Raw genomic sequence first — 11,238 nt, 5'->3', positions numbered from 1 at the left:
GCCAAACAACGAAAACAATGACAAATTATCAAATTTTTTTTTTTATTTTTTTTTAGAGAATGCATCGTTCTCTTGGTGATTCACAAAAAAAAAAAGATGAAAACACAACAGCAAAAGGAGGTGAGAGAAAATACGATATGTTGTGTGTACGGTGTGTTTGTTTGAAGTGGAATGTTGACCGGCAGAAGACAGTATTAGAGACATTATCATCAACGACCAAATATGATACATTAAATATACAGTGTGAGATAAAAACCTGCAACAGATTTAAACGCCATAATTTTTACATTTTTTATACCCTACAACACTATGTGTTTGATTGGGCCAAAAATTATGTAACACCTCGAAATATTGGTTTCCCACATAGGAAAGTGTATATGAATCTTCCTATCCCGCCGAGCTGAGTCGATCTACCTATGTATGTCCGCCCGTCCGTCTGTCCATGTTAATTTGTAATCAAGCTACAGGTCGCAATTATGAACCGATCCTCATGAAATTGAAATTGGGGTTAGGGTCAGAATAGAACCCTATTGTTTTTGGAGATGATAGCACGATATTTAAGGGTTGAAATGGACCAAAAACAGAAAAATTTTCTGATTTTGCAGTTGCTCTATAGGCCACAGTTATGAACCAATCGACGCGAAAATTTTCATGGAGTTAGAGTTTGGGACTGGGCAGAAACATACCAATTTGGGCCCCCATCGGACAATAATTAGCGGGTAAAATAGACCCAAACTTTTATGTTGGAAAATAGGAAAATTTTCACTAAACTGCGAATATTTTTAATCCCAGCCAAGTCTCAAATACATTAAAAGATCACTCCGAATCACTAAGTGATGCTAATAGCCAATAAATCGGATATATAGCAAAATAGGTACAATATATATGTAAAAAATTTATCTTATTTATTCTGCTTATAAATCAAGAACCGCTGGGCCGATTTTCACAATTCCCATTAATTCGGAATGGTCTCTTGCCAGAAAAGGATAAAATCTAAGAAAATCGCGGGATAATATACCAAAAAAAAATATATATTTTTGTTTCATTTTTTCCAGTTTTGTCATTTTTTATGGCATGCGATTTCTTCATTTTGACTTACAATTTTTAATTTTAAATTTTCCAAATTTTTACTCCCCCAACACTACGTTTTGAGGGTATTATATCTACGTAGCAATTATCGTCCGATCCTCACGAAATTTTGCATGGGGTAGGGTCGGAATTGAAGCCTACTGTTCTTAGGATGTACATGGAGAGGTTTAAATGCCTAAAAAATTTTAAATTTTTCTAATTTTGTAGTCGTTTAATTTTGAAAACTAATCGACACGGAATTTCGCATCGGAAGAGAGTTAAGGACAGGGAAGAAGTGTAGCATTTGTAGCACATGACCATTGGATTATATTTAGCTGTAAAATGGACCACAACTTTCGTGTGCAATTATTTTGAATACTTAACGATACTACGGAGTGTATAAATATTGGCCAAATTCTCCGTGTCAAAAAACCTGAGGGTAACCTCCGGACAGGGCTTTCTGGCATTATTTCAAAAACGAAATCTTCCAAAATGGATTTGGATATAAGGGGACTTCGAACATATAGTAGCGTTGTAGGGTATCACATGGTCGGCCCCGCACGGCTATAGCCTTTGCTTACTTGTTTTTTTTTTTTTTTTTATTTTATTGAATGAAAGCAAAAAATGTCGCAAATAGCATCAAATTTTAGAATAATTTTAGATTTGTTCGTATTGGTCACCTTTGGCACGAATTATGGCCTTCAAATGGCCAATGAAACCGTCACACGCTGCCAACCTTGCTTTCCAAAATACTCCAGACACAATAGTCCAACGGATTGGTATCCGAAGATTTTGGAGGCCATTGTGTACTGGAAATGAAGCGAGGAACCTCATGTGCTGAGTCCTGTTGGAATGTCCAAGGTCTGCGGCCAAAATGTTTGTGCTTTAAATGTGCTTTAATACACCCTCCAGAATATTTTCCCGATAATATTCGGCATTTATTCTGATGCCACGGTCGAATAAAACGAGCGGAGAGCGAACATCGGCTGTGTCATGTAATGGGGGCCCACACCATCACCATGTCCGGCGCTTGAGTTCTGGTGGCCAACCGAAGGTTCACATTTTCAGCTGACCTCTTTGGCAAGTAAACACTATATTTTCTTTGTTTACAAACTGCTGGACAACGAATGGTTTTACCTCAGAAAAAAAAAACAAAATCGGCAGTTCACAACTTTCGGCCAAACGAAGCAACTCTTTAGCTCTTTTGAGTCTACTTTCTTTCTGTTGCGGTGTACATTCTTGCACTTTTTGGAATTTCAATGGCTCTACCCCGAGCTCATTTTTCAATATTTTCCGAATGGAATATTGCGATATGTTCAGCTCACGAGTCATTTTTCGGCCACTGCGACGCGGGTTTCGATCAAGTCGCTTCTTTACTTTTCAAACCATTTCTGCTGATGTTGCTATTTTCTTCCGTCCAATTCCTTGACGTCGGGCTACGCTACCAGTATCACGGTAACGAGCGATGGTACGAGACACAAAAGATTTATTCACATTTAAATGCTGGAGTGCTCTAACGATAACCACTTGTGGCTTTCCCGCCAAATATAAAAAATCACACTATCACGCTTGAATTCCATCACAAATAACTTTTTTTCTGCAAAATTCTCACCAAAATGCTTTTGTACGGTTGTAAACAATATAATAAGCTGTCACTGGTATAATGTTAACAGCTGTCGGACGAGTGGCTTAGAAATGACAGAAATCTGAAATTGGTTTGCAGTTTTTTGCTGCATCTCGCCCTATGTCTCGTTTTTTTTATTTCTTTACATATTTCTAAAACTTGCTCATTTGCACATCTAAGGGTTAAAAGTTTGCAAATAAAATAATCGAAAAATAAATACACGATCTTATCTAAATGTGTTTCTAACACTTCGCTGTGAGTCATCACAAAGTAACAGCGGTAAATATAAGTAACCTTGCAATGATAAGACATAGATATACAAAGGGGTTAAACCTACTTTTTGTTCAACTCATCAATTCAAATAATTCCCAAATATTATAGACAGAAATGGGAAACATGTTTTGATGTTGTTATCATTGAACGCCCCATTAATTTTAAGTTGATGGTTAGTTTTTTAAAAAAGTTTGTTTTCTATAGCCCTGATTTTTGAATCTTCTAAAGCACACGTGATTAGTTATAATTACATATTTCTTTAAACGGTTTGATTTCTTTGTATATCGAACAATAAGGTCAATAAGCCAAACTCAATGCCGATTGGTTTACATCCTTTAAAAAGGTCCAGAATCTACAAAAAATGCCTGCAATGAATCGAAAGTTCAACTGTGGAATAAGGAGTTTTCATCCTTACAAATGTCCGGTTTATAGCCGATGCATAAAAATTACGATATCTGAGGATAAGGTAACGCAACGCAATGAAAAGTTTCCCTAGAGTCTCCCTACCACCTCAAAGAAGAAAAGCTTTTTGTTTAAAATCAATTCTCCATATCGAAAAGTGTCATTTTTACACCACATAGTGGTAAGGGTATTATGTCTTTGTGCATTTTTTGTAAGGTGAAGGAAGCGAGATAGACACAAAGTAACTTTTGAGGATATTCAAAGAATTACTTTCTGAGTCGATTTATGTTCAGTATGTCTGTCCGTCCGCCCATGTATACTTGTGAACAAAATGCAGGTCGCATTTATTATTGATTGAGATGAAAGTCCTGAATTTTGGTACATCCGACCTGAATTTTGGTACATCCGACCGAATTTAGTCTAGAAGCAAGTATATCAATTTTGGGGAAAATTGGTTCAGATATAGCTATAGCTCTTGTACATATGGTTCATCCCATTTTGGTGTTTAGGTCCCTCATATATATCCTTAATTCGATTTCAAGTTTATTGTGCAAATGACGGCTAATATCAGTCCAAATGGAATGGAAATTTCTGGTCTTACGCTTCCATTCTGTCCACGCTTCCATTCTGTTCTGGTCTTACGCTTCCATTCACTGTGCCAAAAATTGCGATTCCTTGAGGAAATGAAAGGTATGACCAGGGATCCCAAAATAGGAAAAGCCTCTATATAAAATCAACATCCGATATCAAAAATTGTTGATTTTTATTTAAATATATATATTTTTTTTTTGTAAAATGTGCGATACCTGAGGATAAGATAATATCATCTAATAAAAGGTCTCCCTCCAAACAGAAAACGTCCATATTTAAATTTTTTTTTTTATAATATATCCGGAATCGTTAAAATATTACCTTTCCCGAGTTATTGCACTCCATACGGCATTGTGATTGTTAGATATGCCTATGAGTGCACGATTATGACGTCGAATCCCTCAAAAAATTAAATATATATTTAATTGAATAACTATCGCACGGAACTTGCCGCCTTCTTCCAATCGAGAAATGTTAAAATATTTACCTCTAAGTCGACGGTCACACTCTTTACCACAAGACCTGCGGAGATGAGGACACAGCTGAATGTCTGACCATAAACTATCCCAAAATCCCGGAAGGTCGCATTCGCCTGCATTTTTAAGTCGTAACCCAAGCCTACAAATTCAAAACCAGAAACAATGTACTCAACGTGCTAGCCTTGCAGCACTTGGGTGTGGACAAGAATACTTCTTATAATTACCCGGTCTGTGGTTGGCCATGCGGTAGCAGTGTTTTTTTTTTCAGTACTAGAGCAAATCAGGGGAGGAGTATTCAGACGAGCCAGAATGATGCCCTTCGGAATGCAATAGGATGCCTCCTCATGACACCAGTTGATCATCTACAAAACATGTGAAGAGGGAAATGTCCTTCCCGTATGTCAGATGTTATCAAGGGAGTCATCCAAACCATTATATTGTGAATAAATCTCCCCAGCCAGGCGTGTCAGAAAGGATATACATGATCTAGAGAGGGATATCCAACGCTACAAGAGAGAACATCTAGATCAAGAAGCCCACCAGGCAGGTCAGAGTGGCATTCATACTGATGCAGTAGCAGATGTCATCGATAATTACAGTATAAATTTCGTCCTCGGGGTCCACCCCATCCATTGCAGCTTAAGAACGTCGGGTGCCTAGACAAATCAGAGTAGTTTTGGCAGTCGTCTTGACCAAGATGTGCGAAACGTCTGCCCAGCGTTTGATACAGGTCCGCATAATGTGCTGCACCTCTTTAATTGCCCTGCCTATCCCACTCACTTCAAAAGAACTATGATTACCGCCCATAAAATTAGCCGAATTTTTAAACCTCGAGTTAGAACTGGATTAGCAAAATTCAAACAAAATATTTGAAACTGTTACAACAACAAGAACAACTGCAGTATGCAATGTTCTCTCGTCCTGACAGGCCCATCCATTGCAGTTAAAGATCATCGGCTGCCTCCTAGACATCTAGGTTGTTTCGGATCAACTACGTTCATGATGGTGCAAAAGTTGAAATTTGTATTAGGCGCAAATTGAATGAATGAAGGTCACAATCCCGCTCTATGGATCTAAAAACTATTTCTATTCTATTCTATTTGGAGCCCTCTTGTAGTTCCGTAACCATTATTTTTGTAATCCCCTCCTTAATATTCAAAATTAAATATCTCATGCATTTTAAACATGTTTCTTTTGATTTCATCCTTTACATTGAAACATTTGACGAATTCACGATGGAAATCATGTCTTTGTTCAGTTCACGATATTTCTCATCTATTTATGGTATATATATATGGTATAGGGCAATACCAATGGACTTGTCCTCTAAAGACAGCTAAAAGCGAAAATGTTTGCAGAATAAATTGTATTTTCGTTTTACTTGCAAAAATAATCAAATGTGATTCAGATAACTTGCACCTTGGGGCAATACCATGGTACAATGAAGAGAAGGTAGGCCAACTTTGAAAAAATTGCAAGTATAGAGGTATACCTGTTTGGCTTGTAATGTCAGAATTAGTATCAAAACAATAAAAAAATCAAACAACTTGTTGCATTTATTTTTAATAAATAATTGAAATCCGCGATAACTGAATGAAAGGTCAACACTTCTTTTCAAAACCATGTTCTATAAATCTCTAAAGGATTATTTCGCTACAAAAACTCTAGATTTTGTCGATGAATACGATGAAATAAACATTTTGAAAACACCCGAATTTAAATATTTTCTAAACATTTTTTTTTGTTATTGAAAAGAAAACAAATACATAAACAAATAAAGATGACATATTAAGCCAAAAAAAAATTAAAATCATATGGTATCATAGCCCTACCTTGATATCATTGTACCATGGGTACATCTATCCTGCACTCCATCAGTGACTCTCATTCAAAATTTATTCAGAATACTAGCTCATTCCGTTTTTCCAATACAAAGTATTTTTTTAATAGCCTCAACCATAGTATGGAGGGTATATTAAGATTGTCATTCCGTTTGTAACACCTCGAAATATACATTTTAGACCCCAAAAAGTATATATATTCTTGATCAGCATAGAATTCTATGTCGATTTAGCGATGCCCATCTGTCACTGAAATCACTCTGGCTTCCGAACGAAATTACATAAGTTGATATTTTTTTTTTTTTTGTATATTATGTCTGCAGGCCTTTTGGTATGGAAAATGGGCCATGTAGATAATGGTACCTACCTATTTTTGGTGTTTTGGTGATTTAAGCGACATTATTCCCCTGAATTATTTCAAATTTGGTATTTAAAGGTCGTAATGGACAGAAAATTGTCCGTGCAGGTCCACGTCATCTTTCCGATATTCGGTATTTTGATGAAATTGTTACAAATTTGGTATTTGAAGTTCGTAATGGATACTACAGCCTATGACAGAAAATTGTATGTGCAGATCCATGTTTTGGTATAGCCCCCATATAATGGTACCTCTCTATATTCGGTATTTTGATGATTTTAGCTACATTATTCACCGAATTTTTTCAAGTTTCGCATTTGAATATTGTAATGGCTTATGACAAAAGTTGCCTATGCAGGTCCACGTCGTCGCACATACCCTAATATACGGCTACATTCCGTATTTTTAAGATTTTAACCGAATTTTTAACGGATTTTATTTTTTTGAAAATTGCCAAATTTGTACCAATTGGTGGAGGGTATTCAAAGTTCGGCCCAGCCGAACTTACAGCTGTTTTACTTGTTCATTGTACCATGGGCAATACTCAATTTTGCCTATGTGATTGCCTAATCAAAGCTAACTGAAATATTTTTATTTCATTTCTTAAATCTGCGTACTATTATTGGCAGAACTAACCTTCAATAACAATATATTGACATTTCCTTCTTGCTCCTACCAGACATTTACAAAAACATCAAGTCAAAGGGCAACAAAACAAAGCATTTCTGAACAAAAAAAAGCAATTGGAGTATTGAAAACTTTTGCCGGTAGAAATCAACAAAAAAAAGCATGACATACCACCAACAAACAGCAGCAGCGCGAAGCAGCGCAGTTCCGGTAAAATGACAATATAAAAAGAAAGAAGAAACAAAACAAAACGAACAAAACAGATGTAAGCGAATAGCGTGGATGACAAAAACGAAACAGCCCTATTTTATTTTTATTGTACCCATTGTTGTTGTTGTTGGACATGCTTGAGTATGACTGCTGCTAGCTGCCTGGCTTTTTTTGTTTAAAAACAAACAAAACAAAATGTAAATTTCTTTAACAAATCTGTTGTAAACAAATGTGGGCGAGAACTATAAACTATTGGCCCGAACGCCAACCTGCTTTGGCGCAGAATAAGAAACCAAAAAAAAAACGAAATTCATTTTGACTTTTCTCACAAAATACCCCAAAACATGAGCGACAATAGTTCAGCGATTTTTGATTTAAACGCAAATCGCAACTGTGACACTTAAATTCCAATTATTCCGGATTGATAAAAGCAATTGTTTCTTTAGCATTATTGGCAGATTGTAAAACGTAATAAGATGGCAACAGGCAGGACGGCGTTTAAGCCATCTTCAAACTTATAAAATGACAGCAGCACATCCACACTCAGAGGCATATGGAGCGTACATTGCAAAACATCTGAATGCAATGAGACACGAGTCACTCACTGTTCACAATAAAATGCAACCCCAGTGCCAGACCATGGCACCTATTGCTTTTGCAAACATTGCACTCGCCTTCGGTCTGTGTGTTGTGTGGTGGAAGCGGGGAATCACAGTGATCCACTAACATGAATTTATCATCATTGACGTATGCCTACCACACCACAAGGCACTTGAGCGACGGGAGGGTCGCAACGGCAGTCTATTTGTTGGTTCCTTGTCTTTATTCCCTATTGACTTACCTTAGAATGAATAAAAATACACCGAGATGGTTGATCTTGTATCCCAACTAGACGTTGTTCACTAGATTATTCGTGCTGCTTCTTATTTGAATTGTTTGTTGTTTTTCTTGACGACGATATCATACTGGCTTGTGGTGGCAAACATCATTTTCATTTAATACTTCGGGTCTGTTTTCCTCACTCGATGAAAACACTATCATATGAATTGAATTGAATGTGTTCCGAATTCACAAAGCACTTTTGGTTTCTTGATAAATTCACAAAAATACACACAGCCACGGCCCATAGGCTCTTTTCTACCGTGCACCTACTATGTACGGACGTTTTTTATATCTCTCTTTGCGTTGTGGCCTATCTATCTATTTGAGGCCAGAATATAGTAGCAAAACTTAATCTGTTTTGGCCGTTTTTGAATTGATTGGATTTTTATATTTGCTCTGTCTGCTCCAATCGCTCACACACACGCACTCCTTTATTTTAGCTTTTGCAACAAATAGAATAGAATTACATAGTGTGGGTAAAAAAAATTGACGACTTTCTGGAAACAATTCCACTGCACTCGCACTCGCGTCCACCAATTGTAATTCTCTGCGAAGTCTGTGTAAATTTGTTCACTAACGTCTTCGCTTATGGGCTTTATTTGCAAATTCTTGCAGAAATTTAAATAAATTTTAACAATTAATGCACAGTACGTCGCGGATTTTTTTACTTTATTTTTATCTATCATTTACACTATTGACATTTTGTTTTGTGCTATTAATTCGTAAATCGGTGAATTACTATTATCGTCTGGTTGAAACGTTGTTATCGATAACAATTAGTTGCCGTACATAAGCGCTTGGCGTCGCTTTTGGTGATTTTGGTGGCGGAATTTTGTTATCAGAAAATGTCATTCCAAATTGACTCAAACGTTATTAAAATTAATTATTTCTTTAAAATATATATATTGTTTAATAATAATAACAAATTTACAATATTTTTCCTTTCAAAATTTATTTTGAATGTGTTTTGCAAGGTATATTGTCGTCAGCAAGTTTTCAGAAAATTTGAAAAAAGAAGAAAAATTGGCAATTTTCTAGCCAAAATATCGTAATAAATTATGTTTTTTTTTTTCTTGTAAAATAGTAGAAGATATTTTCAAAGATATATGACTTTCAATAACAGTTTGTTATTCAAATCAGTAAAGACGTTTTTATACCCTTAGCCATATGGCTAGTTATACCCTCAGCCAAACACTCCTCATCGAAATAACAAACATGTCAAAACAATAAAGATAAACTCTTTCTAAACATTCTGACGAACTTGACCTTGTTTTTTACAAATATTTTCAAATCAAAATTTTTTCGTACGACATGCCAAACAAGTCAGCGATTTTTTAGAACTTGCTATATCTAAATAATTCTCACAACCAGAAACCTGAGATGAATATGGAATTTATGATTTCGCATAAAATTGGATATACAGGGTGAGATAAAAAAACTGCACATCTACAAAGTCAAAAGTCATAATTTTTACATTTTTTTTTTAAATTTTATTGAATGAAAGCAAAAAATGTCGAAAATAGCATCAAATATTAGAATAAGTTTAGATTTGTTCGAATTAATCACCTTTGGCACCAATTATGGCCTTCAACGCTGCCCGAATGTTGCTCTGCGGTATTTTGGCCCTGCTTGAGGTGATCCACACTTTGGTATTTTTTATTCTGATGACACGGTCGATTAATACGAGCGGAGAGCGAACATCGGCTGTTATGGTGACCCACACCTTCACCACTTGTGGTTTTCCAGCCAAATATAAAGAAATCACACTATCACGCTTGAATAACTTTTTTCTGGAAAATTCTCACCAAAATACTTTTGTATGCTTGTAAATAATATAAGTTGTGTTCCAGAACCTAAAAGTTAGTACTAATTAGTGCTAATTCTACTACAACGCGTTCCCGTACTCCAAAAACTAGCAAAACTTGCAGCTCTCTCGAGAATAAAATGGCGCTGAGTGGTGCACATTTCTGCTTGTTTTAGCTACATGAATTTGGCCGAGCAGAAATGTGCAAATTGTAAATTTGACATTTAATTGGCAGGGCTAACAAGGTTGAAAAATGTATTAATACATTTCAATGTTCGCGCGTAACAACAAATGTAAAGAAAAAAGATTAACTTAAAAAATAAAGAATAACTAATATTTGTCGTGCAAAAAACAAAAAGAGAAAATATGGAGCAACTGATGTATTCACTTTTGGATGATTCCAGCAGTAAAGAGGATTGGCTGAATGCGGAATCAGACGAAGAAAACGTATTGGAAAACAGTGCAAAATTAGTAAAAGGTAAATTGGAAATTAAGCTTAGAATCAAAGTCGTTTGCTTATTACTGCGAACATTTTCTTTTTATTTTTTAGGTTGGCTGTCTTCCTAACTTGTAGCATTAAGTCTTCTTGCAGACTTAACATTAATTTAACCGGCGCCCCCAACCATGTGAGCTTTTCCGGGTTGGGATTTGAGAAAACTCCACCTCTAAATACTCTTCAACGCATTCTGAAAACAAAACTTTCTAAATAAACACCATTCAAAAATAATTATTAATTTTAATTTATTTTCAATACTCATTTTTAAATTTTGGCGTCCATTTCAGTAAGGTTTCACTAGTCCGATTTAGACTGTTTTCTTTTGGAATTTTGAATGTTGACATTTTAGCACATTTCTGCTAATTTTCCGTTCCCTTATTTTTTGAGCACACCTAAATGAGAATGGCATTTCGTACTGTTCTCTCTTCTGCTAGTTTTACTACTAAAAAAGTACTGGAACACAACTATAATGAGCTGTCACTGGAATAATTTTAACAGCTGTCGGACGAGTGGCTTAGAAATGACAGGAGTCTGAAGTTGGTTGCTGTTTTTTCATCTCACCCAAATGTTCAATATTCTTGTA

At 35.8% G+C, this 11,238-nt stretch overlaps 1 long non-coding RNA gene across 1 annotated transcript; it reads left to right on the top strand.

The window, feature by feature from the left end:
• Positions 1-10,188: 10,188 nt before the first annotated feature.
• Positions 10,189-10,886, top strand: LOC131803971 (uncharacterized). Its single transcript, XR_009342852.1, has 2 exons — positions 10,189-10,637; positions 10,710-10,886. It is a non-coding gene; the product is annotated as an uncharacterized LOC131803971 (long non-coding RNA).
• Positions 10,887-11,238: the final 352 nt, after the last annotated feature.

Source organism: Musca domestica, unplaced genomic scaffold (genome assembly GCF_030504385.1).
Source record: "Musca domestica strain aabys unplaced genomic scaffold, Musca_domestica.polishedcontigs.V.1.1 36, whole genome shotgun sequence".
Classification (NCBI taxonomy): domain Eukaryota; kingdom Metazoa; phylum Arthropoda; class Insecta; order Diptera; family Muscidae; genus Musca; species Musca domestica.
This window is presented reverse-complemented; position numbering and strand designations above follow the sequence as displayed.